At 41.9% G+C, this 6,000-nt stretch overlaps 1 protein-coding gene across 6 annotated transcripts in view; it reads left to right on the top strand.

The window, feature by feature from the left end:
- Positions 1-2,717: 2,717 nt before the first annotated feature.
- Positions 2,718-6,000, top strand: part of CSNK1G3 (casein kinase 1 gamma 3) — a 65,872-nt gene continuing 62,589 nt past the window's right edge. For 3 of the 6 annotated variants that reach the window (XM_068168966.1, XM_068168965.1, XM_068168964.1), the window contains exon 1: positions 2,718-3,481. The gene's annotated coding sequence lies outside the window, so the exon portion shown is untranslated. The remainder of the gene's footprint in view (positions 3,482-6,000) is intronic. The other 3 variants (XM_068168963.1, XM_068168962.1, XM_068168961.1) reach the window with 2 other exon arrangements.

The raw sequence follows: 6,000 nt of genomic DNA, 5'->3' as shown, positions 1-6,000 counted from the left end.
CCTTCTTTCTCTTCACAAACACTGCGTGCTGCCAAACTGCAAGAACTTTGAAATAAAAAGTACCAAGTGTTGTTTGTTTTCTTTGTAGGTGCACAATTCCAGCAGCCAGGAACTGATTCTCTACTCAGTCTCTTCATATAGGGCTAAAAGTTGGCTACCCATTGGATCATGACTCTAGTTCACTCTGGTGCCGTAATTTCTGTATCACACACTAGTAACCCTTTTGTCTAGAACAAAACCACTTAAGCTAAAGGTTACTTAAGCAAAATTTGGATGATCCAAAATAAAGAATTAATTTGCTGCAATAGCTTATATCACTTTCTGTTTAGCTCTGGGTTTAGGTGTTGAGATCTTAGGTACATGGGTTAAATTGCAGGGGACTGTGACAGAGATACCACAGAGAGCAATCATTCTACATGGGCTTGACTGGCTGAACTCATATGATGGTGGAAAAAAGACCAATATTTAGAACTGAATAAGAATTAAAATAATTGGATTATGAGCATATGATTGTTTCTTCCACATGTGGAAAAAAAAAAAACAAAAAACCAAAGATCTTTACAAACTGAAAGAAATATTAAGGGAAATACAAACTTTAATATGTAAATGCCAGAAGTTGTGCCTTTGAGTTCTTTTTTAGTGCAAATCCTTAATTTACTAATAACTAGCAGTTAAATAATTTAACATGGCATTGTTTTAAATTTTAACATTTATGCAGTGGCTCATTAGAAAGAAAACACTGCATAAATGAAATTGTGTAGTCTTCTGGAAACAACTGTTGAAATCTTAGTACAAAATGCTGAATATGAAAATTAAAATTTTACTGGCAATTAAATATCTTGTCAACTTTGTGACAAAGTGCTTTTGTAAAATAAAAAGCTGTGGAAAGTTAAGAGGCATGGTGTCTCTGGTATTTTGCTGTGTGTACAGGAATTTTCAAAAGATGAAGGCAATAATGTTTAGCCTAAGATTAAACACTGGAAATATTTTTTTCTTCACTTGGAACAGCACTTATGACTGTACATTGCAAGGTACATCACACTGTAAAGCTGAAGCCACAGCATTAATTTCCTGTTCTATGTACTTGACATATGCCAAATATGGCTGTGTTCTTAATATTTTAAACTAGAAACATTACTCACTTTCTTCACCACTGCAAGCAGATGTGCTTTTGTGCACTTTTTGTTTAAAATTTTGAGGTGTGGAAGACATCTTTTCCTTTTGCCTTATGCTCTTCACCTAAATCCTGGAATTACAGTTTATTAGTAATCTCTTGAGCTGACCTAAAGGACAATGATGTTTTGTTTGTTTGTTTGTTTGTTTTTGTTTTTGAAGACAGAAACTGTAACTTATCTGGAAAAATATCTTGGAGCTTTCACATAACAGAAAGTCTCTATTTGTTAGGTTACAGCACCATGTTTAGAAAAGGTTGAGAAAGGCAGTATCAGTATCAGTGAGAATGTATCAATTTCTGATTAAAGTTGATAGAAAATTTGAGGACAAATTCTACAAAGCAAATCTGTGACCACAGTAATGCAAGACTTGTTTAAATCCCTGCTTAGTTTCTTGTAAGAGTGGAATGCTTAACTGTTTGACAGCAACCTGCAGTACTAATTGGAACTAAATATACATTAACTCCTCTTTGAAGAAACTGAATTGCTTTGCTCACGCACATTTTGTCCATGTAGAAGAGTGTGATTTGCTTGAAAGGGGTCATCCCATTCTGTATACAGAAGAATGTCTGATAACCTCAAAGGACATGTCTTTTACTTAAAGCATGCTCTCTGTGTGGGTATCGACTCTCCCCTCACGGGAGAACAAGGGCTTAAAGATGTTTTCTTTTTTGTACAAGTGCCAGCAGAATGTCTATTATATAGCTTTTTTAAGCTTGTTTTTTAACACTTACACGGCAGTTCTCACAGCCGTCAAGCAAGACTGGGGTTCTCGGATGCACAAGAAGTGCACACGGCCCAAGTGAATCTAGCAGCTACACACTAGACTCTCACCCACCGTAAACTACACTGACAAACAACAGGTGCTACCCCTATCGCATGTGATGACTGCAAGATGGACTACTGCCTTTATGCGAAACTACCAAATGTAAGCAGTCCGACGTCCATGCATATTGGCATTTTCGGACAAAGGATTACGTAAAGCTCTATTTCCAGGAGAGTTGTGGTCATGGTCTGCAAATGACTCAGATGCTCCCAGGCTGAGGGCAGCCAGCCTCTTCCCATTTTAAGCAAACACACTGGTCCGTACTGAGGCGAGAGGCAAAGCGCAGACGAGCTGACCCGGAGGGGCTCACAGCTCGCCGGACAGCGGCTGGCGCCCCTCCTCTCCCTCTCGAAGTTTTGAAGGGATGCTACGACACTGGCGCGGCCGGGGATCGCTCATTAGAGGCCTCTAAGAGCCCAAAGAGCACCGAAGAGTCGTCCTCAGACCGGACCCCTTCGGACCCAACCGATCACAGCACCCCAGCACTCCCTAAATGTTATCCGACGAGACATCCCGCCCGTACCTCCCTCATTGGCTACCTCCTCTGCCCCCCTGCCAGCCCCGCCCTACCCAGGGCCTGGTGTTGGCTTCTCCTCTCTCGAGTGGCCTGCGCGTCTGTCAATCTCCGGCGCGAAGGGCAAGAGGCCCTTGGCCCCAGCGTCTCCCTCCCCGTTCTCCGACGGGCCCCGCCTACGCGCGCTCTCTCCGCTCATCTCGGCTGAGGCGCGGCTCGCCCGCCCCAGGCTCTTCTCTGGTGAGCTGCTGCTTGTCCTATGCTTTGGAACACCTCTCCGCCTGCTCTCTCCTCCACTGGTCCCGTCTCGGACCTCCTGCGGCAGGGCAGGGAGCTGTGCCCAGAAGTAAAAGGCTCGCCGCTGACTCTGCTGGCCTCACGCTGAACGCCGAGCCTCTTCCTCCTCGCACGGCGCAGCCGGCTCCTCTCACCACCCCACACAGCGGCTCCTGCAGCTCTGCGGAGCCGGTAGGTAGTTGTTCCCCGGCTGTCTTTCCACAGACGTTGATCGTTACAACTGCAGCACCTTCTTCGGCCAAGGCCTTTAATCGGCTCCCTCCCTGTGCCTCCAGTAGCCCCTGGGGGGTGGAGCAGGGCGGAGCGCGGCGGCTGCAGGTGGCGGGGCCGCCTGGGGTCGAGGGAGAGACACCGTCTGTCCTGGAGCTGCACTGGGCTCCTTCTTCCTGTTGGAAGGACGCCGGGGAAACTGCGTGCTCCTTCGCCGGGTAAGCGGGACGGGAGGTTACGCCTCGAGGTGCGGACTGTGGCGGTACCGGCAGCGCGCATCGGGGGGACGCGATCCACAGTGGGAGGTGGAAGGGCCCCTCGCTTTTCTTCTGGGTGGTAAAAGCTGTCGCCTTGAGATCTCCGGCTGTCCTCTCTGAAGAGGAGTTAGGTTTCCTGACTAATCGTCGATTTCGGTGCTGCTGACGGTGGTTAGTTGGAGCTGAGCTGTTTTTGTAGGAACAAGTGAGTAAATGCGTTTTCCTGTTCTGTAGAAGCCGGCTGCTGGACTGCGTTTGTATTACCATATCAGAAGCAAACTAAGATGCCAGTGTTGTTGATTTAGGAAAAAAAAAAAAAAAAGAAGAATTAATTAATTTAAAAAGTGATTTACAAACACACTGTGAGTATAGTGGTTTAAACCCCACTTTACCACTTTATTAATTAATATCTGTGAGAGTGATGTTTGCTGTGAAACTTTTACAAAGCTGCTTTATTTTGTGTGTGCTCAAGGATATTCGTAAGTGTGTAAGCACTGTTAAGCGTACTAAGTATTGCTGCCTGGTTTATGACTACTTGTAGGGATAAACAGCTTACCAGCACTGTAGACTTAAATCTTTTTTGAACACCAGTTAATGTCTAGCAGATGCATTTTATCCTGAATTATGTTGTGATGTTAAACTCCAGGGTGCAAATAATGCAATTTTCCTAGTAGAGGGAAAAGATGAGGTAAAGGTTTCTTTGCAAAGTATGTTTTATGAATGTCTTCTACTGGTCTCAGCATCCTTTTGGAAAATTCTATTGAATGAGGAAGTTTCAACAAGTGAAACAGTATTTGCAGTGGAAGTAAGTGGTACCGTTTTGTGCTGGTCTGAAATAGAGAAATTACCTGGCAAACACCAGACTAGTTAATCATCTGAGAATGATTTTCAGCTGATTAAGTTAATATTTTTGTCATGCTACTGTACTATTGAATCAAATGGATGTATTTGGTTATAACATGTAAATGAATTTTGGAATCTAGAATACCAGTTCTAATGCAGTGTTACATCACGTTTTCTGTAGGTGATCAAGATGAAGATATTCATGGTTAGTTAGAGCCTGGTTATTTGGAAGACTTGCAGGTCCTGTCTTAACCTTTCTGATGTGGTTCTTCCTTAAAGTCACTGAACCTGTAAAAGACTTTTTCCTGAGCCAGTTTACTTATGTACAATAAACAACACTGGATCCCTATAGCAATTTTTCACTTTTTAATAGTTTCATAATTAGATTCAATAAATTTTTAAAGCTGATGCAGAGTACTTAGCATCCTTAGCATCCTAGCTTCATCTGCAAAGTGTGTAATCTGAAAATAAGAATGTTTATGATTCAGTAGTAACTTGCAAAGTTGTTCTGTGATTGGAAGTACTGAAGTTAGGTATATCTGTAACATCTTTACACCAGTAAAGGAAGAATGAAGTTGTAAAGGTGTTTGTGGTGCTGCTGCTTCACAGTTTAAGATGACTGGTTCAACTGGAAGCTAACTACAAGAGGTTTCAGTCAGTCCCATGTACCCTACCTGCAAAAGTGTGAGCAAAAGTGCTGACTGTGCTTAGGGGAAGAGTGAAACAATGACTTTCAGCAGTGATCTGTGGTTAGATGATCTTTAACTGATTGTGATACCTGAGTGTATCATTAAGACAGGGATGGTGTATTACCAAGGAGCACCTAGTGTAGCCCTGGAAGAGCAGGCAAAATGTAAGAATTGTTTGCTTTGTTTCTGGGCCTTTAATGTTTTCAGAATTGTTTTGAGATTGCTCTTTAATTGTTTTTCTTAATCTTCTGAAAGATAAAGAAGTAACATTTATTGTTGCATACTTTCAGACAATCCTTAATTTGAATTTATTTTTCTTTTTGGCAATGCAGGTATTTTAATGCTTCCTCAATGATGCTGCAGAACTAATGCAGTGAAAGCGGCTCTGCTGCTGATCTTTTTATTGTGAATGTAGTAGCTTTCTAGAAATTGTCACTGAGTTCTAGGGGTTCTTTGGTGTCACAGCTGGAATAGTTCAGTGAAGAAAAATGTGTATGTTTAAGCTAAATAGCTGCATAAGTAAAAGCAGATTAAGAAAGTAGTTAAAATTATGACCACGGGTAAAGACAGTGACTGGAACATCTGTCCCTCCCTGTGACCTTAGGTAAGCCACTTACAATTAATATCTGTTCTTCAGCAAAGGGAGAATGTGGAATAGGAAACGTTACACACCAGTCTGTGCTGTAGAGTCAGTTTGAATTCTGATTACATAGAGAGCTTTCTGAAAGCAGTACTTTGAAAGGAAGTTTTAAAACTCTTAGTATAGTGTTCATCTGTTTAAAACAAAACAAGTAGTAATTTTCATCAGATTTAGCTCACCTGTAATATTCAGTTCTAGTCTTCATACAATGTGTTCATTGCCTTGAATGAGGGGGAGGATTATTTCTAAGAAAAGGCGCTGATAATATTTTAAAGTATTAAATATGCAACACTTTGACAAGTGTGTTTACCAGTGCATTCTCCTGGGATGACTATTCAACTGCATTGTCCTTCACCTGTTGTGTAGAATATTCTTGTTTGAACACATTTCACTATAGTAACCACTTATTGATTCTTCTCTCTCTTGCTTATTCCTTATCTGGTGTTTTAAAGTATGTCTGCGTGTAAAAAACTCAGCATACATTTTAGGAAAGCGTTTTAATAAAAGATAGGTAATACCTTTGGCTGTTCAAAGAGGAATATTTTATGTAAA

The sequence above is a fragment of the Melanerpes formicivorus genome, unplaced genomic scaffold (genome assembly GCF_026170545.1).
Source record: "Melanerpes formicivorus ecotype bairdi unplaced genomic scaffold, bMelFor1.0.p_v2 SCAF_161, whole genome shotgun sequence".
In the NCBI taxonomy this organism is placed as follows: domain Eukaryota; kingdom Metazoa; phylum Chordata; class Aves; order Piciformes; family Picidae; genus Melanerpes; species Melanerpes formicivorus.
This window is presented reverse-complemented; position numbering and strand designations above follow the sequence as displayed.